We start from the raw sequence: 13,601 nt of genomic DNA on the forward strand, positions 1-13,601 counted from the left end.
TTAAGCACTTTATGTGAATTATTTCATTTAATTTCAAAATAATCATATGAGAGATTTTTGACAATATATGCATCTTACAGAGGAAACTGATGTCTACAAAAGTTAAGATGATCTCACAGCTAGTAAGTGCTGAATCCAGAACCTAAAAGTTCTTGTTTGAGCAATGGTAATTTACTTCAACTACTCTATACTAGAATTATATAGTTCTAATAGAGGCCCAGTGCATGATTAAATCATGCACGTGTAGGGTCCCCTAGGCCTAACCTGCCATCCAGGCCATATCCACTGTCCCACAAAGCCTAGCACGCTCTGCGGACACTGCTAGCAGCCTGCTCCCCGCTTTTGATGGCAGGGGGTCCACTGGTGCCAGAGCGGACACACAGCTCCCCGCTTTCGATCACAAGGGAGCTGGGTGCCTGTCCGCTGGTGCACCAGGCCTTTCAGAAGCCTCAGGCGCGGTGGAGGCTTCTGAAAGGCCTGGTGCCGGAGCGGACAGGCACCCAGCTCCCCCACTTTTGATGGTCCGCGGCGGGACGTGGGCGCGCTGCCCCAGAGGCCCCTTCTGTGCCGCAGCACAGCCATGGCGCAGACGCTGAGCTCGAGCCGCCGCTGGCGACACAAGCTCAGCGTCCCACCGGCCCAATCGGCCACCCCGGCCACCCCGAGTCCCGCCCCCCCACGCCTCCTGGCCAATCGCGGGCATAGCGAAGGTACGGTCAATTTGCGTATTTGTCTATTATTAGGTAGGATGTTTGTTCTGTAGGCCACAGGAAGGGTTGACCTTAGCAAATTTATTATAATCCTGATCTGTCCCTCATAGTGGAAACCTTATACTCTGACTTACCATGCCAAAAATTGATCTATCAATGATAGATGTAAGGTAATCAATAATGTTTTGACCCAGGAATCAGTCAGTTATGATGAATAACTTAAATGGGGGGAAAAAAGAACTTCACTGAAGTCCTAGAATATAATAATTATTCACCTAAAGGTAACTACCATTATAAATGATATATTTAAAATTCATGTGATTAGTATATATTCTAGGAGCAGGGATACTTGGGAAGCCAAATAATAATCAGAATATTGCTTAAAAAACACAGATTCCAAATAAAGATATTTTTATGGATAGAATGTTTAATAGCATCAGGTTTAAATAGCCTAATATTAATCCACAGAAGTAATGGCCTTGTCATTGGGATTAAAGTCCAATGGAATTAAGTCCACTCCCTCATCACTGAAGCATATTTGGATAGACTTAGCCTACATTTCTTCTGACTTTCCTTTATCTGCTTTTATGGATAAAATTTTTCTGTGGATATGTCAATAACTTCAATTGGATTATGTCAAAACCCTGCTACACATGAATTTATATGTTCTTTGAGATAACTTCACACATCCCTGTGCTGATTTATTTTGTGCTGATTTTGAAGTTTAACAATCTCATCTTGAGTCCTTTATTTCAAATGTATTGCCAATACCTCTCTCATTATAAGAGCAAAAACAATGACAAGAATTGGAAAAATTAAATCCTGGCTATTTATGAGAAATAAGTGAGGGTAAATAATAGCAGCTGTTTTCTTTTCTTTCACTTAGGATAGATGCAGTATAGTCACAGGATACAATTAATCATCTTAACACACATCTTGCTTGCTAGGGTAAAGCTCTCAAAACTACCCCTACAAGAGGCACCATGTTTCTCTTTCTAATGGTACTGAACACGATACTAAGCTAGAGCGGTTGCTCTGGAAGGAGGTGTGGCCCAGAATAAATTAAAGCCGGCATACAATATCAGGGAAAGATGGTGGTAGGCCTCTTGTATCCCAATCAATGAAAAACTAAGCTTGTTCAAGTTTTATGCTGCCATCGTGCCATGCACTTCAAGAGCAACATCTAATGTTCCTTTTCCTAACCAGGCAAATGCCAAGAGGAGCACTTTCCCACAAACAAGTGTGTGGGAGATAGTAAATGCAATATTAAGGCTAATTAATCCATCAGGGTGCTTCAAGACAGGAATGATTCAAACAGAAACAAATGATTTTTGTTACTTTATTGTTATTTATTTTTAATCCATGGAGCCAGAGGGTGGGAAGCGGACCAAGAACTCTGACATGGGACAGATCTGAAGGAACTTAGGAACTAACTAGTAGTTTAGAGTCTGGAGGATACTGTAGAGAGAAGTATTCCAAAAACAAACAAAAATGCTGAAGCAACTTTCTCAGAAGACAAATCATGCACACTTAGGGAGTTCCCAGACGCCTTTCTGCCTGGATCCAGCAACTTTCCTTGAGTTAGAGAACTCATATTTGGAAACTTCTGCTTGATAACAGCACACCGATGAATTCTTTGAAGCAAGTTGGATGATCATGCCATCAACCGTCATTGTACTGACCAGTGAAAAACTTCTGAAAATAATGTGAAAAAGATAAGGAAATACATGATCAGTAGAGAAAAAGCAAAACATTTTAATAAGAAAAAGATAAGAATTGTTATAAAGACAAAAAGTTTTAAATTATATTAGTACTGTATTTGTGACTTGGTAAATTGTTATGGTGTTATATTGTTGTCAAATTTTATTTTTATTAGTAGAAATAATTTAAATGATAATAAAATTAGGAAAATTTCATGAAAGTAAGCATTGACTTTGGTGTTGTAGAAATTTAGTAGGACTTGAATACTTAAGCTATTTCAGTAAAGCAAAAAAGAACACACGTGAATACTCGTGTATAATTGAGTATAAACAAAGTTAACCTCCGCAAAAGAGTAAATAACTTAAGAGAATTTAAAAGAAAAAAAAATTTCAACAGAGTAATTTTTGAAAAAAAATTTACAGATCCTAAAAAAACTAATTAACTTACTCTATTCAATTTTTAGCATCAGTAAAAGACACAGCACACCAAACTCACCAACTCATATGGTTTCATTTGATTCTGCTTAATAACAATCTCCTATAGTCAACAATAAGCTGAACCTTATTGATGGAGAGAAATCAGAGCAAACATAAAATTCTAAAATATATATATTCCAAATAAATAAATTTAAAAAATACCTATTAAACAAATAAGAGAGAATTGCTTTTTTGGCAGAATGAATGAATGGGGGGAGGGGGGAATCGAAGTTGAGTGAAAGCTTTTATTACATTTCTACTACTGCTGAATAAATAGCTGAAGGTACTTGTCTAAAAGCTGGTTTTTTTGGACAATTACTTTTGGTTTATTAAAATATAGCTGAATAGTATGTGCATAGTAAATAGGTAATGGCCATCAAGCTTTACCTAAGGCTCTTAAAGACTACTTTCAAGAAAGAATCTTGCCCTGGCCAAGTGGCTCAGTTGTTTGGAGCATCATCCTATACACCAAAAGGTTGTGGGTTTGATTCCTAGTCAGGGCGTAAACCTAGGTTGTGAGTTCAATCCCAGGTTGGGGTGTGAATGATGTTTCTTTCTCCCTTCCTCTCTCTAGAATCAATAAAAACATATCCTCTGATGAGCATTAAAAAAAAAAGTCAAATTCATTTATAATGTTGGAGAGAGCTTCCCATTTATTGAAAATAACATGTTAGTCCTATGTAGTTATATTTTCAGAGATAGAATTTGACTTTCAAGTCCTAAAATGTCATTATCATGAGGCTCTACTTTAGTCAGGTAACTGCAAATTGGATCTGGATTTCTTTTTCTAAAAATGAGAAATAAAAAGGAATAATGTAGTAGCCATATTTATAATCTTTTAAGTGTATGGGAAACATAGTGTCTATAGTTCATTATTTCAGTGGGGCATTTGGTTTGTCTTATCTACAATTAAACGGGGTAATACACAAAGATGAAGGCCCATTCAAGAGCTTACCCTTTTCAATCAGAAAAGAAAATGCTCAGATCTGTCCTGGTTCATAGGTAGCACCTGTATTGCTTCCACACATCTGTAGAATCACAATATCAGCCAACTGTTAATCAAGGATCAGTTCCCTTCAAAGTGACTCATGATCCACTGTTAAAACAGCTTATAAAAATAACTTCTCCTCTGAAAAGGTGCTTCAGGGTTTTCAGACACATCTCAGCATTCCTGCTAGCTTAATGCATGTTTAAAAGTTAATTTCTCATTAATATTTAAAGAAGTGGCTTCAGAACAAATTTTAAATGATCCATTACATTTTAGAAATAAAATATTATTGGCATTATTTTCATCTCAGTTACAAAGAATAATAATGTCCAAGACTGGCTTTTAAAACTGTTAATGAGCCCTGGCAATGTGAAAAAGATATGGATTAGGTAGATGTAATGAGATATGATTAAAGGGTGCAAGCACTGAAGGGTGTTGGAGAAATTCTTTTCAGAAAGAGGATAATTAGTGTCTGATAAAAGTACTTAGTAGATAAGATTTTTTTGAAGAAGAAGAAAGGTTAAGATAAACACATACTTTATGACAAACCTGCTTCATTTTTCTCCTTTGGTTCTCTTACATACTCAATATTATGTTGAAACTTCATACATAATGTTTGTCGAATACTTGATGCAATTCTACCAATTAGAGTGTTTTAATTGCCAGACACAGAGAGCAGAAAATGTGTTGTAACATCTTATTCCATTTTCAGTGTACACTTCTTTGTTGATTTATGTAATGTAGCTAATAATATGCAACCTACCCTAGCTTTAAACAAACAAACGAACTTCTAAAAAACAAGCTTTCCATAAGTTGCTAAGCAACTCCAAAGGCACATTTTACTAACTTAATAAATAATATTTAGATGACAAATCCTTAAGGAAGATTTCTAACTCCATTTTGTTGAAAGGAGAAAATCCAAGCAGGTAGGTATCCTTCTGCTTGTCCTGTTTCTAAAGCCTCAGGGCTAGGAAGAGACACTGCCGTTTTCAGAGCTACATTTGACTCACTAAACAAATAAAACATTTCTTCAGTTGAAATTGTTACTATAATGGAAGTTAGGTTCTGGGTCTCATTGTCAGCTCTCCAGAGTTAGAGCTCTTGCTTCATATCCATAACTGAATGTTTCTCAACCTGGGCACTACTGACATTTTTTTGGACCAGAAGATTTATTGTTTGGGAGGTGGTAGGGCTCTCCTGTGCATTATAAGATGTTTAGCTATAGATAGATAGATAGATAGATAGATAGATAGATAGATAGATAATAGATAGATAGATAGATAGATAGATAGATAGATAGATAGATAGATAGATATATCTCCCTGGCCTCTACTTACTAGGTGCCAGTAGTGGCCCCATAGTTGTTAACAATTAAAAATGTCACCAAACATTGCCAAATGTGTCCCATGGGGGGAGGAGGGTGTCAAAATCATACCCAGTTCAGAACTACTGCTACTGAATAATGGGTCAATATAAATAATGGGTAAATGACTAACCTCAACTCACCATCAGTCAACACAATATTCCCTACCACCACCAGAATGAAGAATTGGGGTAGTACTGATTTCACTGCTCCTGTGGCTTTATTCTATTCAAGTCTTATTACTGACTTTATCATCTCAATGTACTTTCCATTGTATAATAATTGGGGAGAAAAGTCCTAATGATGGCTCTGTCTATAGCCACTCTCTAGTAATATACCATTCCAGAACTGCACCAAAATCTTTTTTCCTACTCTTTCTCCCTCAGTTTTCATTATACTCAGTTGCTGGCTGGAATTATTTAAAACATAAATCTCAATTTTAATCATGCCAAACTCTGCAAAGAAGATCGGTCTCTGCTATCAAATACAATCTCCTCTGGTCTTTAAGGTTTACTACAAATTACCACCAAATTCCATCTCATCAAACATCTTTCTCATTCTCTATGTATGCCACCTTTAACCAGCCCCCAAATACAAACAGCTTGCATATTCTAGCCTTCTTATGTGACACATTAAGGACAAATTAATACCCTCCATGAAAGTTTTCCTAATTAATCCTTCCTTTATTTCTTATCAGTATCATATTTCTGTTAAAAGAATGGCATGGCTGCAAATTAATATGTGAGACAATTATTTGCTGAATGTTTTCCATATGCCAGACACTGAATATTACTTAGTAGCTGTTTCTATCAATTTACGTTTACATTTATGCCCAAGTAGATTGTAAGTTCCCAGAGGATAAGAACGAATCTTATTTATATACCTCTAATGCCTCTTCATAATGATGCTAATAAATACAGTTTAACTTTGATTTGCAATTATAGCCTTTCAAATTATTTTCATGATTGTTACCTTATTGGTTATATATTTTCACTGCTACAATCCACAAAAGTGGGATATTAAATGCTCTAGGGACTAGGCTATGAGTTATACAACTATTGCTCAGTAGAAAATGCATTTATATATGTTGACTGAATCTAGTCTCACAACTTCACACCTATAAAATTTCTCTCCTTGTTAAAAAAAGTTCTTATGGCATTTAAAAACAAATGCTATTGCAAAGAACAAGAACAGTTGAATGATGCAGATGACACAACAAGTGAATTAGGATTGGCAAGGGTTAAACTATAATATAGCTTGAAAGCAAAAGAGATATTTTAGTTTCTGCCTCAAGTTGGCTACAAGAGATTAAGTTAACTTCACAAGGCCTTGACCTCTTGCCTCAGAAAGTAAAATTTTAAAAAGAAAGCAAATGGAAAAGAAAAGCTACAGAGGAGCTGATAAACCCCCAAATTCTAAAAATCACAACATTTTACCCCACACATAAGAAAAAAACTCAAGAAAACATTTTAGGCAATTCTGACTTCCTCCCAGTTTTGGGGAGTTCCCCCCCCCAAAAAAAAAAAAACATCAAAATGCCTGTAAAACCCACTTGGTTATTAACCTCTCAACTAACTTCAGCAAAACACCAGAAGTTAGAAGTCAGCTAATTTTTAAGGTTACCCAGTAACCTTAGCTCTAAGCACCATGTGCCCAAAGAGGCAAACCTTTATTCGGTAGTTCCTTTAACATTTATTGCATGCCTACTACGTTCAGACACCGGCCTAGCCTTAAAAAAAGGACTAAGTTGTTGATGGGAATTTGTGCAAGGAATTCAAAAAGAGGCAGGTGATCTGCAAAATAAAAGGGAAACAAAAAAGATTTATCTTCGGTGCGCCTTAACTCTCAACTCCTAGCCCTCCACTCCCTTCCCCCCTGCCCGCCTCCCATGTTTAAGAAAGTGAAGACATTAAAGGAAATTGAAAATAAAGAGAAATAAAGGGAACAGGTCAAGGGCCCATCAGCCTCCTGGAAGATACAGAAACCAGCTCTCAAGGTAGCCCTCAGCCACGCGACTGGCGGAAGTGCAGGAGCCCGCGGGGCGGAAGTGCTGTGTGTGGGTGTGGCCCAGGGCCCCCGGGGGACCGGAAGTCAGGCCCCGCGGTGCGCGGGAGAAACCCCGGAGCCCCTCGGGGTGTTCTGTGCCCGCGAGGCCCTGCAACATCCCGGCAGCTTTGTGCCGAGTAGGAGTTTCTGAGCGCTGACGAACGTGGCGGTGGCTGGACGGGGGTCCTCCGGGGACAGGTCGGCGCTCCAGTTCCCAGTGTTTTTCCTCGGGGCCGGGCGGGGAGGAACCCCCAGGCCCGAGCCCCGCGGTGGTTTGCGGACGGCGAAGGGGGCCGTCCCGGCGGACGGGCGGTTAGGGAGCGGGCACCCGGGCACCGGCCCGACGGGGCACGGACGGGCGCGGCGGGGCCGCCGGGCGGGGGGTCTCCACGCCCTTCCCCTCCCTCCCAGGCGGCCTCCGCGAAGCCCGGGCTCGGGCGGCGCCGTGTGAGCGGCTTTGGGGGCGCAGGGGGCAGGTCGTCCCCGGCTCTTGTGACATGAAACTGCTAGGAATCGGGTTGCCTCCCGGGTTTTTTTAATCCCGGGTGTAGACACTCGGAGTTGTTCCAGTTTTCTCTCCCTCCCCCCGCCCCGAGTTAAACCTGGAGCCCCAGCTCGGCCTGCGAGCGCGGCGCGGACGGGGAGCGCCTCTCCTTCCCTCTCTCCTCCTCCTCCCCCCTCCCCGGGCGCTGTCGCCCGGCCCACGCCCGCGCCCCGCGCCCCGGACCCTCCCCGGAGCCCGGACTTTCCGCACAGCCCGAAGGACCGCTCCTCCATCGCTCCCGCCAGGGTCCCGGGGCTGGAGAGGCCCCGGCCGGGCTTCTCGCCGTCCAAACGCGCCCGCCCCGTTGGTCCCCCAGGACGGGGGACGGCGAGGGTTCGGACCCGGCGCCGAAGGTCCACCGATCCTCACGTGTCTCTAAGGTCACGTTGACGGGTCTCCTCGACCTTGTGGTCCCTGGGAATTCGGTGGTGAGAGGAAGTAGCTTTTGAAATGAATGTTCATCACAGCAGTCGTCTGACGCCTCGCTCTCTACACTCTTGGAATGTCCCAACACGGAGTGGAAACTCCCGTTAATCTCCAAAGGCCTGGTGACTCAGAGGAACCCTAGTTCCCTTTCCCGGCACCGCTTGGCCCCCCGTTATCCTGGGAGTGGGGAGAAGCCTTGGGGTCGGTGGCCACAGAACCGAGGACCCCAGCCACCTCTGATGACCGAGAGGGGGGGGGGGGCGGGATGGAGGAGAGCAATGGAAAGGGGGAGGAAAATATTTGTGTTCATATACACATTTCCTGTGCAGAACAAAAAAAGTCCCACCATCAGCAAAAGAAGCCTCTTCCTCCAAAATAGCAGCCAAACAGAGAAAATTAGAATATGCATAAACTCCTTCATTTTCATTCAAACGGAGCGCGATTTCCGGCAGATTTGTATCTAAACTGCTCTATTAATCCCAATTTCTGAACAGCTTTTTACTTAGCATCTTCCCAAAACTCACGGAAGGCGGACTGCTCTTTTCCCACTGTCCTGTGTTGAAGCCTCCCTCTTCCCTATTCTCCAACTGCCGATGAGAATTTTATTGATCAGACTAACTTTATTTTTCCTGTCCATTGGCTTGTGTGTTTTTTTCCAAAACTGAACTGATGTGTTGAACTATAATACAAGCTGGCTGCTGGCTGTGAAGTCATAACTGCAAATGAGAGCCTAGCGGAAAGGATGAGTTTTTGAAATGTGCACTTAAAAGAGCGTAAACCTGATAGGACCAATAGACTTTTGCAGTTCTTCTCGTGGTATGGAATCCTTCCTATTCTACACAAGTCATATCTCACCATTAGCAATGCTTGGGTCGCCTGGACATGTACACCCCCATACCTTCCTCCTCCCCGTTATGAAGGAGCAGGATTGACAATCACCCAAACCTGTTCAAAAAGAGTATTAGTCTTCATAAATATTCAGTGTCAGCCCATTAAATCTCCCCAAACCCACTTCTAAAATATTTGCTTTGCCACTGTGCAACAGATCTAACTGTATCTGCCTTGAAAGTTCTTTGTTGGGAAAAAAAATGTTAGCATCATTTGCAGCCATTCCCTTTCTGAAACGTCATTGCTTAACTCTCCTATCTTTGAAACTGTATATTTCTTTTACTTAATAGTAAGATGTTAGTGTTTAAAAAATGAAATTACTACATCTTGGTTTACAAAAAATGTGTGTAGGTCTTAATTTCACTCACCCCTAAATTCCTTACTGTTGCATATCCCAAGATAGGAATCTGAATTTGCTTCATCATAAAATCTAAACAAAATGTAATGGTTTTGGTTTCCTTTAGTGTTTACAGATCACAAATAAACCCCAGTTATTAGTAGTTAAAAACTTAGAAATGCTAATATTTATTAAGTCTTAGTTTCTATAAAATAAACTAGCATACATATTTGAACTATATGAAGCACGGTGCATATATGCATAAACATTTAAATATCTGGTTTGTGTTGGCTAAATGATTTTTAAGATATGGAAATATAGAAGTCTAATAATTTTATTAAATAGGCGCATAAACTGGGCACATGAATGTCTGCATGACTTTGTGAAATAACTTTTATTGCTTCTTTACTTTCTGTCCTATATTCCCATTACAAAAGTACTAACTTGGTTTCTTTTAGTTAGGCATGTCTCCAATGAACCAGGGGTTCTCAGTTATATACAATTAAAACCAAAGTATTTGAAAATCAATTCTTAAAAGCCATATTTGGGGAGGGTGTATATAACAAGATTGAGGGTTACTTTTACTGGCAGTGTTGATTTCTTTTAATTATCTTATTGAAACCAATGATACTTTTAATCAAAAGAACAATGCAAACAAAAAACAATCACAATAACAATATTTCTTCTTAAGGTTATTTGTATTAGATTTGGATTTTATATGGAAAGCTCCAGTTTGAGTTCAAGTTGCAGAGCTGTACTTCCAGAAGAGCTGAAATGAACTGATTGGTGCAGGGAGAGAACCTGGGGTGCCATTGAAGAGCAAAGCAATATACAGTTGCAGCCAAAGCGGCCGTTCTCCCATTGCAGACTATATTCCGTGAATTTATCTCTAGAAATGAGAGTTCCTCCTTCTTTGCTAATCTTCAATAAAATACTATTCTCATGAACTGGACTATTTCATACCTTTTTAAGTGAAAAGATTAGACAGAAATGAAAAAGAATTGTTCAGCCCCCCTGCTGTTAGGGGTGAAAAGGTGGATGTAGGAACAACCAGCAGGGAAGCTGTGTCCTTCTTTTTCCCCCTCCCTTTCTTCCTGCAAACACTGTTTTAGTTATGGATTGTGTGTGTGTGTGTGTTTAAGACAATATCTAAAGAAAAAAGTTTTCTAGAGGACAGAACAGGGCATTGATAGTTAGGCCTTTCTTTTTGTAATTTGATTTTTAACAAGACATGCAGGTCTTTTTTTTTTTTTCATAAATTTTTAGGGCTACATTAATTTACAATAAGACAAAACAACACAAAAATATTGAATGGTTACCCTTCCTTGCTCCCAAATTACCCTTCTATAGCTAAGGTCCTTATCCATTTGGCCCTAGTAGCTGGGTTGCCAAGGAATTTCTATCTCAGTCTCTGCTCTCCTCTCCTATAACTACCCTTCCTCTCCTAGCCAGCTTCCTTCCCCTCCTCAAATGAAAGCAGTTAACGAACAACCCGCAACATCTGCCTGACAAACATTGAGTCTAATTCCCTCCCAACTGCTTTTTTTTCCCCCTTTGGGGGGAGGGGGGAGATAACACAGGGAGCTCAGAACGTGGGGCTGAGAGTATAGTTAGATTCCTGCAGACACAGATTCACTGGCAGATTCTTTCCAGCTTAGCCTCAGGAGCTGGTGGCTGTTCTCACACCTGGACCAATAAACCTTGTCAGGTTTACAGTTGACAAAAGCACCTCTCCCTCCTCCTAAGGAGATGGGCTTAGCTTTACTAGCTAGATCACTACCAATTACATCTTCAACCCGGACTCCTTCCTCCACTTTTCCCTTCACTTTATTGTCCCCTTTCCATCCTTCTATCCTTAAAGGAATCAAAGGAATTCAGGGGAACCGAATTCTTAATTTTTGTGTCCTGTCCTATGGCTGAGTTCCTCAGGGCTACTCTTCTCTTTGGCTCACAGACATCTCATAACTGAAGCACTTTGCCCATTTCAAACTCCACAGCCCCGATTACAGGATCCCAAATATGACAGCTTGCCCATTCACCAGCAGAACTTCAGCCACATGTCTGCCTCTGCTCCCAGTCTCCTTCGCGAGTTGATTTGCTTCTGAATGGTGTTTGGGGGGATCTTACCCATATCAATGAAGAAAAGTGGGTACAAAAGTACTCTGTGCGATTAAAAAGACCCATCATATTAAACCAAGGGAGTCTCAGAACACTTGAGTTGGGCCAGAACAGGTCATCCATCTAACCAGTGAAACAAGAAATCAGAGAAATACCCAACTGCAGTTGTGAAACACAAATTTCCTCTTCATTCTATTCAGCCAGAGAAATTATTTTAAAATTGTTTCTATTATTGTTTGCATTATTATTATTAACATTTTATTTTTGTCATTATGGCTGCAGATTTTATTTTATTTGTGTTGTTGTTGCATCTATTATACTATTCACAGAAGTTTAGGAACATTAGTCAGATTAATTAGTTTATCAGTAATTTAAAGCTGAAAACTAGTAATTAAGCCAAAAACTAAAAATGATCAGGGATGATTCATACCAATGTAGGATTTGGGAGGAAAAGAATCTAAACTTTGGATATAAAATTTGGCAGCTGTGAAATAAAACAGGACTTGGGGATCAGAAATATGATAATTCAAATATCCTTAGTCACTCAAATTCAGCTAAGATCATTCTGTGATTTGCTTTGTAGAGAAAAAAAGTATATTTGATTTTGTTGACAGAACAAAGACCCCGTGCTTGTTCTTCATGCGAATTGCATTTGCATGTGGATTCCCTCTGCGTAGGCCCATCCACATATCTATTATTCCCCTCCAGGTCTGCGTCCTTCATCTCTTTGCTGTGGTCATGCACCTCACTGAAGAGGGTGCATCATTTAAGACAGGTATACAATTTCAGCCCTCTCCACAGACAGGTTCTATGGAATATAAATTCAATAATGCAATTCCACAACAAGCTCTCTGCTCTCTTTCAAATATAATTAATTTTTTAATGGTGTAGTTCTTAACACACACACACAACAAAAAAATAGATGCATCCTCTAGTTTTGCTGTTTGTGCATCTAAAACAGAAATGGATGTGGCTCTTCCACTGGCTTCTAAAATTCCTCAACTCAGCCCACAGAGAAGAAATCTGTTTAGGGAATAACTGCACCGTTTGTTGTATGCCCCAAAATATTTAAAGCAATAAAAAGTGCAAGCCCCTACTTTTTGATAGTCATTTTTTTGTCAAATCTCCTAGAAAATAAAGGCTATTCTGAATTGATATTCTGATACAGACATTCACTAGATAACAGTTAAAATACACAAAAATCACTATACTAAACTGCTGGTTGTCTTTTCCAAGTTTTGATGATGGAAACTGAATTTCAATACTTTCCATTTTATCCAATTGTGGCTAAACTGACACAGATGTATACAAACTAGCAACTATAATAACAAAACTATGACTTCCAAAAGAAATTGCTTACTCCATTAAATACCTCAGTTATGTTTTATATGGATTCATTCATTTAATTTCCATTGGTTGTATATTGACAATCATATGTAAAATAGATGGTTAAAAAGTCTGACAGATGTAGATAGCAATATGGCCAGTACAAGCTGAATGATCAAATGCTGCTGAACTTCCATATTAAAGTGTAGCATATCCTAATTCATTTTTAAAGCTGATTATAATTATTAGAGGACAACCTTCAGACTGCAGGACATGATATGTTTCAGTTTTTAATAAAGTAAAATACAAAATCTATAAAACTTAATCCAATAAAAATATTAACCCTTAACTTTCCTATATTGTTTTTTGGTCAAATAAACTAGTTATTTGGAACAAATACACTGATTTCCAACCATCTTTTTAATTGGCTGTTTTGATTTGTGAATGTATAGAAGGTGCTGGTGGAGGAAAACATTTTACACATTACTCCACAGTTTTTTAGAAGGGGTATGTAAAAGGGATATTTTTTTTTAATCTTTTGAGGTTTTATTTTTTTCTTTTATGTGGCTTTTGATGTTTGAAATTGTGAACATTTTTTTTTTAAATAAATAAGATAAGGAGCAGCAGCGGCTGAACCAAGTAGGTCTTTTAACTGGATGGAAAAGAACTATTTCTCCA

This window comes from Cnephaeus nilssonii, assembly GCF_951640355.1.
Source record: "Cnephaeus nilssonii genome assembly, chromosome: 4".
Taxonomy (NCBI): Eukaryota; Metazoa; Chordata; class Mammalia; order Chiroptera; family Vespertilionidae; genus Cnephaeus; species Cnephaeus nilssonii.